The following is an 18547-nucleotide window of genomic DNA, read 5'->3' as shown; positions in this document are numbered from 1 at the left end:
TTTTCTATTTCTTCCTGGTTCAGTTTTGGAAAATTGTACTTTTCTAAGAATTGTCCATTTCTTGCCCGTTGTCCATTTTATTGGCATATAATTGCTGGTAGTAGTCTCTTATGATACTTTGTATTTGTGTGTTGTCTGTTGTGATCTCTCCATTTTAATTTCTAATTTTATTGATTTGATTTTTCTCCCTTTGTTTCTTGATGAGTCTGGCTAATGGTTTGTCAATTTTATTTATCCTTTCCAAGAACCAGCTTTTGGCTTTGTTGATTTTTGCTATGGTCTCCTTTGTTTGTTTTGCATTTATTTCTGCCCTAATTTTTAAGATTTCTTTCCTTCTACTAACCCTGGGGTTCTTCATTTCTTCCTTTTCTAGTTGCTTTAGGTGTAGAGTTAGGTTATTTATTTGACTTTTTTCTTGTTTCTTGAGGCATGCCTGTATTGCTATGAACTTTCCCTTTAGCACTGCTTTTACAGTGTCCCATAGGTTTTGGGTTGTTGTGTTTTCATTTCCATTCGTTTCTATACATATTTTGATTTCTTTTTTGATTTCTTCTGTGATTTCTTGGTTATTCAGCAGCGTGTTGTTCAGCCTCCATATGTTGGAATTTTAAATATTTTTTCTCCTGTAATTGACATCTAATCTTACTGCATTGTGGTCAGAAAAGATGCTTGGAATGATTTCAGTTTTTTTGAATTTACCAAGGCTAGATTTATGGCCTTTAGATGTGATCTATCCTGGAGAAGGTTCCATGTGCGCTTGAGAAAAAGGTGAAATTCATTGTTTTGGGGTGAAATGTTCTATAGATATCAATTAGGTCTAACTGATCTATTGTATCATTTAAAGTTTGTGTTTCTTTGTTAATTTTCTGTTTAGTTGACCTATCCATAGGTGTGAGTGGGGTATTAAAGTCTCCCACTATTATTGTGTTATTGTTAATTTCCCCTTTCATACTTATTAGCATTTGTCTTACATATTGCGCTGTTCCTATGTTGGGCGCATATATATTTATAATTGTTATATCTTCTTCTTGGATTGATCCTTTGATCATTATGTAGTGTCCTTGTCTCTTTTTACAGCCTTTGTTTTAAAGTCTATTTTATCTGATATGAGTATTGCTACTCCTGCTTTCTTTTGATCTCTATTTGCATGAAATATCTTTTTCCAGCCCTTCACTTTCAGTCTATATGTGTCCCCTGTTTTGAGGTGGGTCTCTTGTAGACAACATATATAGGGGTCTTGTTTTTGTATCCATTCAGCCAGTCTTTGTCTTTTGGTTGGGGCATTCAACCCATTTATGTTTAAGGTAATTATCGATAAGTATGATCCCATTGCCATTTACTTTATTGTTTTGGGTTCGAGTTTATACACCGTTTTTGTGTCTCCTGTCTGGAGAATATCCTTTAGCATTTGTTGGAGAGCTGGTTTGATGGTGCTGAATTCTCTCAGCTTTTGCTTGTCTGTAAAGCTTTTGATTTCTCCTTCATATTTGAATGAGATCCTTACTGGCTACAGTAATCTGGGCTGTAGGTTATTTTCTTTCATCACTTTAAGTATGTCTTGCCATTCCCTCCTGGCCTGAAGAGTTTCTATTGAAAGACCAGCTGTTATCCTTATGGGAATCTCCTTGTGTGTTATTTGTTGTTTTTCCCTTGCTGCTTTTAATATTTGTTCTTTGTGTTTGATCTCTGTTAATTTGATTAATATGTGTCTTGGGGTATTTCACCTTGGGTTTATCCTGTTTGGGACTCTCTGGGTTTCTTGGACTTGGGTGATTATTTCCTTCCCCATTTTAGGGAAGTTTTCAACTATTATCTCCTCAAGTATTTTCTCATGGTCTTTCTTTTTGTCTTCTTCTTCTGGGACTCCTATGATTCGAATGTTGCGGCGTTTAACATTGTCCTGGAGGTCTCTGAGATTGTCCTCATTTCTTTTAATTCGTTTTTCATTTTTCCTCTCTGATTCATTTATTTCTACCATTCTATCTTCCATTTTACTAATCCTATCTTCTGCCTCCATTATTCTACTATTTGTTGCCTCCAGAGTGTTTTTGATCTCACTTACTGCATTATTCATTATATATTGACTCTTTTTTATTTCTTCTAGGTCCTTGTTAAACCTTTCTTGCATCTTCTCAATCCTTGCCTCCAGGCTATTTATCTGTGATTCCATTTTTATTTCAAAATTTTGGATCATTTTCACTATCATTATTCAAAATTCTTTACCAGGTAGATTCCCTATCTCTTCCTCTTTTGTTTGGTTTGGTGGGGGTTTATCCTCTTCCTTTACCTGCTGGGTATTCCTCTGTCTCTCCATCTTATTTATATTGCTGAGTTTGGGGTGGCCTTTCTGTATTCTGGCAGTTTGTGGAGTTCTCTTTATTATGGAGTTTCCTCGCTGTGAGTGGTGTTGTATTGGTGGCTTGTCAAGGTTTCTTGGTTAGGGAAGCTTATGTCAGTGTTCTGGTGGGTGGAGCTGGATTTCTTCTCTCTGGAGTGCAATGAAGTGTCTAGTAACGAGTTATGAGATGTCAATGGATTTGGAGTAACTTTGGGCAGCCTGTATATTGAAGCTCAGGGCTGTGTTCCTGTGTTGCTGGAGAATTTGCATGGTATGTCTTGCTCAGGAACTTGTTGGCCCTTGGGTGGTGCTTGGTTTCAGTGTAGGTATGGAGGCGTTTGATGAGCTCCTATCGCTTAATGTTCCCTGGAGTCAGGTGTTCTATGATGTTCTCAGGATTTGGACTTAAGCCTCCTGCTTCTGATTTTCAGTCTTATTTTTACAGTAGTCTCAAGACTTCTCCTTCTATACAGCACCATTGATAAAACACCTAGGTTAAAGATGAAAAGTTTCTCCACAGTGAGGGACACCCAGAGAAGTTCACAGAGTTACATGGAGAAGAGAAGAGGTAGGAGGGAGATAGAGGTGACCCAAATGAGATGAGGTGGAATCAAAAGATGAGAGAGCAAGCTAGCCAGTAATCACTTCCTTATGTGCGCTCCACAGTCTGGATCACTCAGAGATGTTCATGGAGTTATCAGAGAAGAGGGAGGAAGGAGATAGAGTTGGCCAAGAGGATAAAAGGGGGGAATGAAAAGGAGAGAGACAGATCCAGCCAGTAATCATTTCCCTTAGTGTCCTCCACTGTCTGGAAGACACAGAGATTCAGAGAGTTGGGTAGAGAAGAGAAGGGGGAAGGAGGAGACAGAGGCGACCTAGTGGAGAGAAAGGAGAGTCCAAAGCGGGAGAGAGCAGTCAAGCCAGTAATCTCACTCCCAAGTAAAAATAGGTACTGAAGATTGGGTTCTTAAAGGTACAAAATTGATAATAAATACCAAAAAGCAAAGATTAAAATTCTAGAGCAGAGGTTGGATTTTCAAAAATGCAATATTAAAGAAAAGAAGAAGAAAAAAAAAGTCACAAAAGTTATTAAAAATATATATATGTGAAGTTTGCTTTAAAAATAGTCTTTTTTTTGAAAAATAATAGTAGGTTATAAAAATGAAAATTAAAGGAGTAATAGAGGACTTAAAATTTTTTTAAAAGTTGAAAAAGAAAGAAAAGAAAAAGAAGAAGAAGAAGAAAAAAAAGAAAGAAAAGAATGATCGTAAAAATAGTAAAAATATATCTAGGACTTTTCTCTGGTGTTGTGGGCAGTGTGGGGTCAGTTCATTTTCGGATAGTTTATTGGTCCGGCTTATATTTCTCAAGATCTATAGGCCCCTTCCTATGTAGTCAGTACTAACTACAGGGTTTTAATCTATTGCACCTGTCACTTCCAAGGCGGTTCCCTCAGTTTTAGCTTCTGTTTGCTGGTCTCTTCAGTGTCTGATTTCCGCCCTGACACAAGGGGGCGGTGGTGGACACTTTTTTAGGCTCACTTGTTCAGTCGCACTGTGGGGAGGGAGGGACGCTGCAAACAAATAACACTGGCGTGCTCCTAGTGTATCAGCCACACTGGGCCTGCCCCCGCTCAAGGCGCGTGCACCCTCCCTGCCCGCACAGCTCAGGCTCTAGGTTGCTCTGCTGGAACCATCTGAGGCTGGCCCTGGGCTGCATGCACCTCCCAGGTCTAAGCCACTCAGGTTCAGGCACTTGGGTAGTCCTCAGAGATGCAGACTCTGTTGGGCCTGCGTTTTGTGCCCTTCCCAGCTCCGAGCAGCTCGGGTGATGAGGTGTTTGGCGAGCGTGGTCACTGTGACTTATTGCCTCTCCCGTCCCTGCCGCTCAGTTTTCTGGGTGTACAACCGGCGCACCTTCTCAGGTGGATGACTGTCCAGAACCCCAAGAAGTCTTAGTAAGCAAAGAAGCCTGCTTGCAGTTTGGTAGATAATGTCTCTCTGGGGCTGCGATTGCCCCCTTCTGGCTCTGGCTGCCTGTCACCAGAGGGGGATGGTCTGCAGCCGGCTAGTTCTGTTCAGCCCTTTGTTCTGTGCGTGGGCCTAGCGGTGTCTTAGGGCTTTTCACGTGGTAGCTATCCCACAGTCTGGTTTGCTAGCCCAAATTAGTTCGCTCTGATTACCCTGGGAGGCATTCAGGCCCGATCCTTACTCTAAGCAATGCAGCCCGCGCCTCCCTGCCCAGCCCCTGCTTGCTAGTGGTGGGCGCAGGCATCTGTGCTGCTTCTCCACTGGGGGAATTACTGTTGGGCTTGTAATCTGTGGGTTTTGATTATTTAATTTTTCCTCCCTATTATGTTGCCCTCTGTGCTTCCAAGGCTCAGCACAGACTCAGCAGTGAGAGTGTTTCCTGGTGTTTGGAAACTTCTCTCTTTTTAAGACTCCCTTCGCAGGACAGAGCTCTGTCCCTACCTCTTCTGTCTCTCTTTTTGTCTTTTATATTTTTTCTTACCTCCTTTCGAAGACAATGGGCTGCTTTTCTGGGTGCCTTATGTCCTCTGCCGGCATTCAGAAGTTGTTTTGTGGATTTTACTCAGCGTTTAAATGTTCTTTTGATGAATTTGTGGGGGAGAAAGTGGTCTCCCCATCCTATTCCTCCACCATCTTAGGACCGCCTCTCCTGTTGCCTTTAGATCAGTGAATAATCCAACTGCAAATCCCACTGTGAGGTTTGCTTTCCCAGGGCCACTGCTGGGACTGTCTTAGCCTGGATTTCCTAGAAAACAAGATCTGAGGCAAAAACTTACATTCCTAACATTTTAGAAAGGTGTTTAAAGTAGAAATGAAGGGAAACAATAAGTGGGACAAGGGAAGGAGGGAGGACAAACACACAGGGATGTGCAACTGAGTTGGTCACCACCTCATGGATAACAAAGCCAGTGGACTGCCTGGCCCACACGATGTCTGCGAGGAGCCAAGTAAGCCCACGCTGCACCTTTGAAACAGTCCATGGCATGGGGACAAAGGAGGGTAGGGGAGAAAAGGCAGAGAAACTTATTTGCTTTCTCCAATCTTCTCCCATGGATTTAAGCCCATCCCAGGTGGCATTACTTGTTCTTTACTTCTCCAGGTAGCTGCTGTTCCCAGAGCAGCTGCAGGACTGCAGGACCCTCCTTCTCTATCATCCCTGTATTATCTGGGGGCTCTTGATCTGTGTGTGTTGTGACAGCATGGGGGATCCTGCTCTGTGACCATGGGAATTGTGTTAAGGCTGCTTGGTTGGAGCACAAGTAATGAAAAGTGGGTGTGGCCATAAGAATGGGGTCTTGCATGAACTGGGTCTGTTCAGAAAACATGGGTGTGTTCAGAAAATAGTGATTTTCCCTAGACTCATACCCTACAGGATCCTTCTCTGCCTGGAAAATTCCACAGGCATAATCAAGAATACATTTCCAGCATGAATTCTTGTAAAACATTTATACTTCTTGCTTTCCTTAGGGGACCTAGCAAAGTGCCTGCCACAGAAAAGGCTCTGGGCAATTTGGCTTTAGAAGACTTACAGTTCTTACAAAGCCATCTCCAACGTCTGATGGACCCAGAAGACAAATTACTGCATTTGTCTCTGTAATTAGCTTCTCACAAAGTGTACATATTAGCAAGAAAATGAAAAAAAAAAAAAGCTCACTATTACTGACATTTAATTTAATTACCTGGGTCATTTCTATAACTTAAATCTCAACCTACTGGAAATGATTTTTATCCTTTCTTGAACAAATTTACTGTTTTTTTTTTTTTCTTTGAACACACAGGGATTAAACCATTTTTTCTCAGTTAGGACAAGACATTTGAATTCTTATGTCTTTTTATAATTCAAAGCTGTTTAATTTTGAAATTAAAACAAGAAGGAATACCCATTAGCTTAGATTATATGTTTAGTAGGTGTATTTTGTGTTTAGTTTCTGGGGAAGTGTGGGGATGGGAGGGTGGCAGAAGAGAAGAGGAAATCCAAGGAAGTCTAGAGATATATTGATTAGCATTTAGAAATGAGAGAAGACTTTTGATTGTTTATTTGTTTTTTACAACCAGGAAATCCTGTGTTATAACCAGTTAAAATATTGAGATTTCGTATCAGCATTGGTAAATTAGTAAATTGGTAAATTAGTTTTCTCAATCAATATTTCAGGTGCTTGAACTATCATTTTGTGAAATTCACCCCATGCCAGTAAGTTATATCCTTCAAGAATTCATATATTAATATGACAAAAACTATCAGTCATTGGGATCATTTAGTTAGACAATGCCAATCATTTGCAAAAATTCATATTCAATAAAGATCTTCACTGTTCTTTCAGAGGTGAGGAGATGTATGGCTATGGAAGGGAATGTCTCTCTGGTCTCAGACCACTAGTGAGGGAACTAAGACCTCAGTTAGTCCTACTTCAGTAACTCTTTCACAGTAACTTGAAAGGTTTAATATTTTTTTTCTTATTAAAGACACCAAGGCAGGGATGGCAAGGATGAACCATATGAAAATGGAAGCTATTTGGAATTTGCTTCCATGTTTATTACATATATCCATATGTCCCATATGCATGCATGCTTAGTCATGTCTGACTCTTTGTGACCCCACGGAAGCCTTTAGGCACTATTGCCTAGTCTGTACAATAAGACAACATTGGAAATATACACAGTATATCTTATCTGTAATATAAACTACATACAGAATATATTATAAACAAATATATGTAATAAGGTTTCCCAGGTGGTACAGTGGTTAAAAATCTGCCTGCCAATGCAGGAGACATGGGTTTAATTCCTGGATTGGGAGGGTCCCCTGGAATAGGAAATGACAACCACTCCAGTATTCTTGCCTGGACAATTCCATGGACAGAGGAATCTGATGGGCTTTAGTCCGTGGAGTTGCAAAGAGCTGGACGTGACTGAGCAACTGAGTACGCACACGCAGAGTGTATTGGGAGTAACCACTAACACCTTCCCCAGGGAATTGAAGAAGCCTTTAACCAAAATTGTATGAATTTTAGATCCTTTCTAACCCTTCTTGTTTTTGCCAATTAAATTAGAAATCTCCAGCCCATGCTCTGTCACCCAGACTGATCTTCCTGAGCTGTGTACTCCTTGGCACTACTGATAACCCGTTTAAATACTGAAAGCCCGTTACTGAGGACTTTCAGCCTGTCTGCCTGCAGTTGCCTCAGGTTCCATCCCTGAAGCAGAGAGTTTGTCAGAAACAAACTTATGCAATACAGGAGATGGGGTTTGGGATATACTTCCCTTCACATGCCTGAGAAATGCCCTTTGCTGTGTGCTACCACTGAGGGAGTCGTTTCCACAGTTCATCTATTTAACACTTGTTCACTTATTTACATTTGTCAGTTTTATTGTGTTATAATTTTTCAGTTTTATTGAGTCTCAAATAAGATTGTGAGATACTTAAAGTATATATCATGGTGACTTGATATACATAACATTGTGAAAGGATTTCCTCCATCTAGTTAATTTATATACCCATTACCTCACATATTTATGTATTTATTTATGTGTTGTGAATATTCAACACGTATTCACTCCATGCTTACTTTGTGCCAGGGATTCATGACGGGTGCTAGGAATATAGACGTGAATAAGATGTGTCTGGGCCCTGGCCTCCCAGACCCCATGCTTTAATAGACACTAGGGACAATTTAATAAGCAGTCTCAGTAGTGAATGCTGGGCTAAGGGAACTATTGAGTGCCTTGGAGTTGAATCACAGGTGGAAGGCATCATGGTAAGCTTCTGTGTAGGAGGACCAGTGTGTGACATGTGATGGAAGAATGTGTAGAGATTAGCTATATGTGGAAAGTTTTAGTGTTCTCAGAGACTTAAGTGACTACTCAAAGTTGGATCGTGTTGCCTGAAAGAACCCCCTTTATTTAAGATTGTCCCTGTCTCCCCCAAACTCCAAGATAAGTGCTGGGCTCCAAGTCAGATGAGCTGGGGTTTGAATCCTAGCTCTCATGGTGAATTTTCAGAGTTTTCAGTTGTAGACCACAAAATTCCCTCTAACTCTAAGCAGAAAAGTATTTGTTCTGGGAGATTAGGTAGGTTGAAGACGTGAGAGAGGCCAAGGAACCACACCTAGTTACTGCACAGCTAAGAACACAGCAGCTTAGGGAAACACTCAAGCACACCACAAGTCTGTTTTGGGGGATCCCCTGGCTCTAGTGCTACTGCACCTATAATATTGGGGACCAGAAACTAAGTTCCCCCTCAGTTGCTCCGGAAGAAGCACATGAAGAAATACCACATACAGTCTCCACAGAGGGAGGCTGCTCCTTGTCACTTCTGCCTCCAGGCATTGCTCATGAGAATCTAGGCTGCACACGGAATCCAGTTTCAATGCCTGGGTAATGCCATTTCTAATTTTCCAGCCTCTGTGATGGCATATTATACCTAAGACGAATTGTGTGTGTTGAATGAGCCCGTTTTCTTTATATGTCACAGCCAATTACTAAGCATCTAACCTTAAGGAAATTGCTTAATCTTTCTGTGTCTCAGTTTTTTCGTTTATAAGATGGAACTGGTAAATGGACCATATCTCACAAGGTTGTTGTGAAGATTAATAAAATATATAACACATGCTGTAAAGATTACTACGATAGATAACAAATGCTAGCACTTAGTTTAGATATATGATATTACAAAATAATGTTATCTTCTACTCCTGCTATTATTATTATTATTAGAAGTAGCCCTACCTCAAAAGGAACTGCATGCCCAGGGAAATAGCTGAGTCCAACTGGCTTTACTTTGAATTACCTTTTCTGAACATACATATATTACGTTGCCAAACCCAGGGACTAAGGTACATTATTGGTAGACAGAATGGATGAGATTGGGGACGAAACAGGAAAGGATGGACAAGACTTAACAACACCTAACAAAAAACTCCTGACTGTCTGTTAAACTGTCTAAAATTCAACTGTGAACTTCAGTCTTTTGGGTCTCTTGTGTTTTCTAGAGTTCTTTAAGAATTGCAACAAAACCGTTGTCAGTCCCTGTCTTGTATTTGCCTGCTGCTTACTTTCATTATGAATCCTCCACAGTAGGATAGTCTCACCATGGAAGAATTCATCTTAATAGTGACCATCCTACCACCTTAGAGGGCCTGGAATTGTCATAATCCTTAAAGCACTTGACAGCTGCTTAGCTCCAATTAGGGTCCTTTTAGATCCTCTTGCTGGAGACCATCTTTTTTTTTTTTTTTTTTTTGCTAATAGTTATATCTAGAAATCTATGTTTCATCCAGTACCAATTAGTGCTTTCCCTACTTGTCTTATAACCTGACAGACATTTAGTCGTGAACTGTGTTGGTGTCCACAAATTAGCTGCCTAGCTCTCTACTCCATTTCAGCAGCTGCAGAGTGGGAGGGGGAATTTTTGTTTCCAATTCCTCCAATTTTCTGGTTGGATGTTGGGGTGAGATTCATACCCTATGATTGAAGAGAGACTCAGATTCTTGAGTGATCCTTCCCCTTTTGGAGTCCTGATCACTGTGTTTCACCAATGAGATCTGACACTCAGTGCTGATTGCTTTTGGAATTAAAAATCTGTCTTCTCAGACACTACCATGCTGGACAACCTAGCTGTCTTCAGCTAGTCTCTAATTTACATTGTATTTCTCCAATCTCTGTATAAAAGTCTTCTACTCCAAGGTCCCAGCCCAGGTCCACCAGAATTATGACTAAAGTGAGATCTTTATGAGCTTCCTCTGGAAAATCCTATGAGAATGAGATGGAAACAGGGTAGATACATTTAGAAGAAAGGCCAGCAAGCACTATCTGATCTTTGTACCCTTTGTCTGCATGATCAGCCCTGGCGACAACCATTGTTCAGAATTTGATGTACAGAGCAATTTGTATACACAGCAGCCCTTCATTTTCAAAAAGGATTTATTTTTATCCCCCAAATATCCTTCAATTTATTTATCCTAAAGGAGCCCTGCTTCTTTGGCAGTTTTCCTCTGACTGCATTAGTTGGAAATCTCTGTGAGCACCTCTCCTTGGCTGCTGATCCCTGTCTGACTGACAGCATCTAGGAGATGACCTCTCTCCGGGAAAAATCAGAGGGATTTCTTAGGAATAACTAAAAGTCTTTTTAGAAAACAAAGCCTTCTTCCAACCACTTATAATTTTCCTCTGAGTACTCAGCAAAGAGAAATATCTCATGGAAATCTCCCTTCTTGCATTTACCCTTTGAAGGACAGCAAACCACTTTCTGCCCATTATATAGGGCTCTTTGGCCAGAACAGTAACTTAGAGATGTCACCTTTTCATGGAAGGGTCCTGTCTTTAATATGCAGAGTAGATGGAAGTCTCTAGAAATGTGAGCACGATGTAAAAAGGACTTTGCATTGCAGTGTGAATGATGACAATATTTTTAATCGAGAAGAGCACTGCTGTGCATGAGCCAAGAGACTCTTTCTCTGGCTGTTGGGAGCCATTTCCTCCAGGACTCATCCCACCAGTCCGTCATCAGGTGAGAGTGTTTCTTGGGCTGCACGCCAGTTCTTGGATGGCTGAAACACTTGCCTGGACTTTGGCTACTCGCCCCATAGTGCTCTCTGAATACAGTCACCCCCAGTGACTCACATAGAAAGATGTTACCTCATTGTGTTGACTTCCATCGTGTGGGCTGAAGGTTGAGTTTAGCTGGAAGAAAGGATAATGAGAACCAGAGATGAGGTAGCTAATTGACAATCTCAATTACCAAATGACACATGAAACCATAGAAGCTCTTAATAAGGAAGGGAATGTGAGAGCTTTGCCCTCTACTGGATTTCTTTTGCAATCAGCTACTTGTGAGTCACTTCTGATCTGGGGGAAGGTACAGTGAGTTCAGTGGGGTTTAGGCAATGGAATGAAGATTTTTCAGTGAACAACTCCCAGCAGAGCCTCACAAAGGAGAAGGGTAGAGGAGGACTCACATTTCTACTAAGTGGAAGGTAATAATCTGAAGAAATCTTTCACTGAGTGGCTGTTCCATGCTTGTGTAACCCAGATCTGAGCTGAAGTCTACCAATCCCTTACAAGAGAGTCAGTTCAAACCCTTATTTCACGCTTTATCATCTCTTGGTTCCAGTTTTTTCATGTGCTGTCTTTGGTTCTGTCTCATGTGGACTCTGAGATGAAAAACTCAATGCCTTCCTTGATTTCCTCAAAAATAGTCCAACAAGACAGAAAAGATTATCATCAATTTTATTAAAGATATGGGGTAAAGGAAGAAGTCACAACACAGCTCGACAAGTTAATAAACTAAATTTTCATATTAGGCATTTTTGTTCTTTTCCGTTTTTTGTCCCTTACCTCATCCCCTAGCTACCAAGAAGAGTTTCTCCCTTGCTGTTTACCCTTGTGAGTTCTGGGGCTTCTGTTGTTTCCTCTTTCTCCTTTCACTTCCAGACTGCTCTATGGGAACTTCAATTTTTCATCCCTCTATGCAAAACAATGCTATTTCCCCTAACTCCAGATCACAAACTTGGATGTCCAAACACATTAATGATCTAACAAGGTGGTGGTGATGATGAAAAAACAAAACAAGCAAAAAAGCAAAAAATAAAGTTGTTATACCACTACTATTCATTTAACAAATACATGCTAAGTGGTTACTATATGCCAGGCATTGTTCTAAGCACTGTCTATCTCTCAGTAGAATTTGCATAGCATCTTTGCATTGTCAGGATTGCTACCGGATTTCAGTTGGAATATCACATTTGTTGCCCTAGGTCAAGACTTTGGTTAACTCTGACTCTTGCACCTGGTGGTTCATTCATTCCTTTAATTATGGAAGACAGATATCACCTCTGACCTATGCAGTCCATCCACTGTGGAGAAGTAGTCAACTAAGGAGAGACTAGGCTCTGGTCTTGGTTCTGGAGGCTTCCTCTCTGAAAAGTTCTGGGGTGTTGCCACGGTCTTCAGATATATTGGAAGGATGTGTGATGATTGTAAGAATGTGATGGTCTATAAGGGAGCTAATTTGGTTCCCCAAGAATCTTCTATAACAATTATGGCTGGGTACGTCTGGGAGACGACTGGGGCTGCCTACAGTTCATTCTGTTCTCCAGGCCTCTTCTATATAATTGAGCTCATAAGACCATTTATCAAGTGCTTCCTGTTGGTTGTTGTTGGTTGGGTCAGTTGTGTCCGACTCTTCATGACCCCATGGACTGTAGTCCAGCAGGCTCCTCTGTCCATGGAATTTTTCAGGCAAGAATACTAGAGTGGGTTGCCGTTTCCTATTCCAGAGAATCCTCCTGACCCAGGGATCAAACCCTCGACTCCTGCATCTCCTGCATTGGCAGGTGGATTCTTTACCACAACGCCACCTGGGAAGCCAAGAGCTTCCTTCCTCTCCTTAAATATCTACAGTTGACATGAAAGAGACAAATAAACAAAAATATTTAAATGTGGGCTCTGGAGTCAGACTGTCTATACATAAATCCTGCTCTTAAGACTGGATATGACATTGAGCTAGTACTTAACTTTTCCATCTTTATTTTTTTCCCCAGATGGATAGCAAGCATACAAATATCTGCTTCATAAGGTTGTTATTAGATGTGATAGTTAATTGTATGTATCAGCTTGACTGGGCTACAGGGTTTCCAGATATTTGTTATATATTATTTCTGGGTGTGTCTGTGAAGGTGTTTTCTGGATGAGATCAACATTTGAATTCATAGACTGAGTAAAATATATTTCTTTCCCCAATGTGAGTGGGCTTCACCCATTCCACTGAAGCCTAGAAAGAGTAAAAGGCTGAATAAGAAAGAATTGTTTCTTTCTTTCTGGCTATCTTTGAGCTGGGACATAAGTTTTCTGCCTTCAAACTCAGACTAAAACTCTGACATCTGTTCTCCTGGGTCTTGGCTTGCTGACTGTAGATCTTGGACTTCTCAGACTCCCTAATCACATGAGCCAATTTCTTATGGTAAATTTGTATGTAGTTTCCTATCGATTCTGTTTCTCTGGAGAAGAAAGGATTAACACATAAGGATTATGTAAAATGATCTAAGTAGAGCTCTCAGCATACTGCTAAGTGTTGCATAGTAAGCATTCACATACTTAGCGATTCTTCAGATGTTTATCAAATCCAACTTCTGTGCTGGATACTGTTCCAGGAACTGGAGATACAGTGATGAACAAGGTATTCAAGGTGACTGCTCTCCAAGAGCTACATTCTAGTGAAAGAAGACAAATAATACACAAATAAGTAGATTTCAGAGATAATTTCAGAGAGTGGTAAGTTCTGTAAAGGATGTAAAACAGGTTGATGTCATAAAGAGACTGGAGGGATTCCTTTAGATAAGATGGTTGTGGAAGGTCTTTTTTAAGTAGGTGATTTTTAAGTTGCAAAAAGAACAGTGATAAGGAGCCAGCCATCAAAAGTGGTGGTGGTGGTGGTGGTGGTGGTGGTGTGTGTGTGTGTGTATTGTGTGGTGTCATAGAAGGGGAAGATTGACAGATAAGAAAGACATTTCTAGGCAGAGGAGCCAGCAAGTACAAAAAGTCTGGAGTGGAAAAGGTTTTGGTGTGTTAGATCTAAGACTTCCAAAAAGTCCAGTGTGGGTATCTGGATGAGGGGAGACTGTCATCAGAGGGTACGTCTGAGATGGATAGGAGCTAGACCATGTCTGTCTTAAAGCTATGGAAAAGCATTTAAATTTTTATCCTAACTATACTGGAGCACTGTAAGAAGAGAAGTAACCCAATATGATCTATGCTTTTAAAAGATCACTCTGAGCATTACATGGAAAAGGGATTACAGAGGCAACCGTCAAATCCAGGAGATTAGTTAGGAGACTACTGAAATTGTTCAGGCAAGAAATGATGGTGACTTGGACTACAGTCCCAGGTTGCCATGGTCTGAATGTTTGTATCTCTGCCCCCACCCCAATTTATATGTTGAAATTTTAATGTTCCGTAAGTTAGTATTAGCAGTTGGAGTCTTAGGGAGGTGATTAGGTCATGAGGGCAGAGCCTTCATGAATGAGATCAATACCCCCATAAGAGAGACCCCAGAGAGCTCCCTTGCCCCCTTCTGCCATGTGAGGATACTGTGAGAAGTCTGAAACCTGGAAGAGGGCCACCCCCTGACCATATTGCCACAACAATCTTAGATTTCCAGCCCCTAGAATTGTGGGAAATAAATTTCAGTTGTTTATAATCTACATAGTCTGTGTTATTCTGTTACAGCTGTCTGAATGGACTAAGATTTTGATGGAGACAGGGATAAATGGATGGATTTGGAATGTTTTGGGGGCAGGGAGAGTAAATAGGAGTGGAGTAATTAGTTACTATATCTCGTCAATGGATTAGAGGTAGGTGAAAGAAAAAGAGGAGTTAAGAATGATACCTACTTTTGAGCTGAATCTACTGATTATTAGTGCTACCATTTACTATGATGGGTAAAAGTGAGGGAAGGACAGATTTGGACAGAAAAAAAAATTCTTTTTTGACATGGTTAGATAGAGAGACTTATTAGACATCCAAGTGAAGGTGTATGTGAATTACTCAATCCTCATCCAAACCCCTTCTTGCAAGCCTCTCTATAAAGGTTAGAAAATTAAAGACATTTCTTCTCAGGTCCTTTTGGGGCTAGAATGCACATAAAGCTTGGGCTCTGGCTATCAGAGGCATTTCTAAAGACTGGGAGGGCAAACGTGAACATTTTACAATAATGGCTGTATGATAGGAGACTGGATATTCTGAGGCAACCATGGAATTCCTGGAGTGAAAACTGCTATGGGCGAGCAGCAGTGGACTTCCTACTATGACATTTCCACGGTGTGATTGGTTTTTCTTTTGGGTGTGTGACATCTGCACCTGATTCTCTGGCTCTTTAAACAAATTCTGTAAGCTACTCAATACCTCGTAACAAGTACTGCTGCTGTTGCTGCTAAGTCGCATCAGTTGTGTCCAACTCTGTGCGACGCCATAGACGGCAGCCCAACAGGCTCCTGTGTCCCTGGGATTCTCCAGGCAAGAACACTGGAGTGGGTTGCCATTTCCTTCTCCAATGCATGAAAATGAAAAATGAAAGTGAAGTCGCTCAGTCGTGTCCAACTCTTAGCAACCCCATGGACTATAGCCTACCAGGCTCCTCCATCCATGGGATTCTCCAGGCAAGAGTACTGGAGTGGGTTGCCATTGCCTTTTCCACATAACAAGTACTGTCCTGTTTAAATTAGCTTGGAGAATTCTGTTACATACAACTAAGCACCCTGATGAATACAGTGTCCAATGTTAAAAATTAGCATTATTGCTATCAGTCATTCTGCCACCTCCCATAATCCTCCATCCTTTCAGGTATGTGTATGAAAAATTAATTTTAATCCATCAAGATGGAGAGCTGAAAACACCCATTCATGAAAAAAGCCTGATATGATTATCTTCCACAACAAACAGAAGATATGCCCCAGTAATTTCTTGGCCAAGGAAATTTCTAAGCTGCTAGGTTTGAGAAAATAGGGTCTGTTCAACAAGAAGTAACAAATCAAGTCATGAAAACTAATAAATCAGGGTTGGATTTATTTTCCTCCTACCGCCCCAAGCTCATCCAGCATTAATGAGTCTTTGGCAGCGTGTCCTTTATATTTTCCTTTGAGTGGAAGTTTCTGTGTGTGTGTTTGAGTTATTGCTGCAAGAGACTAGAGGGCACCGATTTTTCTGGTGTTTGCTTACTGACGAAATGGGCACTGAAGATAATGGACCCTAAGACCCAGGGACCACCAAAGGCTTTCTAAATACTCTGAGCAAAGACCTTAAGAATCAAGTGAGTGGGAATAGTCAACAAAGTGACATCCGCATATCACAGCCTGTTTACTAATCTTTCAGGACACAGTGTGGATGAGAAATGTATTCCTGCCCATTTTTAGGGAGGGTCATTAAGCAGTGGCAGCCTCTTTATAATAATAACACGGACTGTAGAAGATTGTCATAGAGCCTCATCAGTTTTTCCTATTCTTGTATTTAACCATAGCTTTCTACTGCAAGCACCTGTGACCTGGGAATTTTCTCTGGCCAAGGACCCTGGCCATGCAGGACCGGCTAGATGTGGTAGGCAGTTGGCACCTGTGGGAGCGGTCCTAAACTGGTGATGGACTGGAGTTGGTAGATAAATAACTTAATCCTTCTTTGAGTGGAATACTTCTGAGGCTTTCTCTTTAAGTGTTCCAGGGGATCTCCAGCAGGATCAAGTGGCCTATAGCTGCAACCTGCATACTCTGTAATGGTTATCTTCCCTCCCCTGTCTCATTTCCCTGTTCCCTTACTGGTACAACTCCCAAATAAATGGTTTGCCTTGAGTTCTGCTTCTGGAGAAACCCAGTGTAAGACAATGGTTAACATGTGTATAGCACGCACTAGTTACCATACACGGTTCTAAGCACTTTAGGTTTATTACCCATTTAATCCTCATAGTAGCTGTATTAAACCATATTAAATAAGTAACATTATCCTCATTTTACAAAGGAGGATCCTGAAGTACAGAGTGTTTGAGCTATTTGTCTATGATGAAACAGCTAAATAAGTGTGAGAGGCAGAATTTGAACAAAAAACAGTCTGGCTCCAAAATCTATGCATCTAACCACTACTCTATACAGTGGATTGTCATCTACAATGCTCTAATCGCTAGCTAAATGAGGCTATTTACCTTTAAATTAGTTAAAATAAATTAGAATTCAGCTTTTTGGTTGCACTAGTTATATTTTGTGTGCACAAGAGTCACATGTGGCTTGTTGCAATTGCCCTGGAAAGCACAAATTTGGAACATTCCCATTTTTGCAGAAAGTTCTATTGGACAACACTGTTATGCAAGATCCATTTTAAAACCTGTGGTCTAACTCAAACTTCCTTAACATTAGAGAAACACCCACTTATCCAGAAACACCCTTCTATAGAAGACATGGGCTTCCCAGGTGGTGCTAGCGGTAAAGAACCCACCTGCCAGGGGAGGAGATGGTAAGAGACCTGGGTTTGATCCCTGGGTGGAGAAGATCACCTGGAGAAGAAAATGGCAACCCACTCCAGTATTCTTGCCTGGAGAATCTCATGAACAGAGGAGCCTGGTGAGCTACAGTCCATAGGGTCACAGAAAGTCAGACACAACTGGAGTGACTTAGCATGCACACGCAGAGCATATAGTTGAGGGTCAGAAAATGTATTAGATCTCTCTGCCATTTCTCACAAGAGAGACACTCAGATCTTTCTCTTAACCTTCCTTACTTCTGATTTGCTCCAGCCAGTTCTATGAAGCATGTTTCTATTGTTTTCCTAATGATATTGAATTAGCAGGTGAAAATTCTGGTAAGCTGGCCTGAGGCTAGAGGCAGATATATTAACAGTGACCAGCAGAAACCATCAAAAACCAAAAATGTGATCCTGAGATACTGACTATGTGTCTCATAGTCGACAAAATATGAATAACTAACATGCTAACTGTAAACAATGGACCAAGAGCTCAAAAACAGAAGTTGGGGTCAAAAGGTGTGGAGGTAAACAGTCCACTAAGTCCAGCCCTCACATAGGATGCAACACTGTGACTGATGTGCTCTTGATGATAGCTGTGAGTCATTCAGGGAAGGTTAAGAGGAGAATGCCATGCATTTAAAAAGGGTTTCCATCCAAAATGACTTTTAAAAAGCTTGTTTTCCATTTAAAGTATGTTTCTGTTACCTGGAAATTTACTTTAGCAAAAACTCTCATTGTTCTGAGAGTGTTGAATGCAGGAAAGTTTTCTCTAATGAGCTTTACAAGAAAGATTTACCTGTATTTCTACTTCCATTGCAGTATGGAATAATGCTTTCAGACAGGGAGGATATAGTCAGTTTGGGTTCAGTGAGTCTGAGCCAAGAAAGAAGCTTAATCATCTCAGAGGAACCCAACCTGAGTAATTCCTTGACGTCATTCACTGTCCATCTCTCAGGAGTGACCAGCTTGGGTCTGGGCCACCATGCTTTGCTCATTCTCTGGCAGACACAGACAACTCTAAAAATAATCTCTAAGAAAGGACTTCTGCAAGTTAGATGTTGGCATCTCTATTTCTCTGGGGTTTGGAGGAAGAAGCCTCCCAAGCAGGTTGCCTGTGATGGGGAGTGGGACTTTATTGAGGTCAAGTGCCCAGTGGACTGAATCTAATTTGAGGGCTCTGTAA

This window comes from Bos grunniens, chromosome 15 (assembly GCF_055505025.1).
Source record: "Bos grunniens cultivar Pamir isolate PY7600 chromosome 15, Bosgru_T2T1.0, whole genome shotgun sequence".
Taxonomy (NCBI): domain Eukaryota; kingdom Metazoa; phylum Chordata; class Mammalia; order Artiodactyla; family Bovidae; genus Bos; species Bos grunniens.
The sequence above is the reverse complement of the archived record's forward strand: the minus strand, read 5'-3'. Positions refer to the sequence as shown.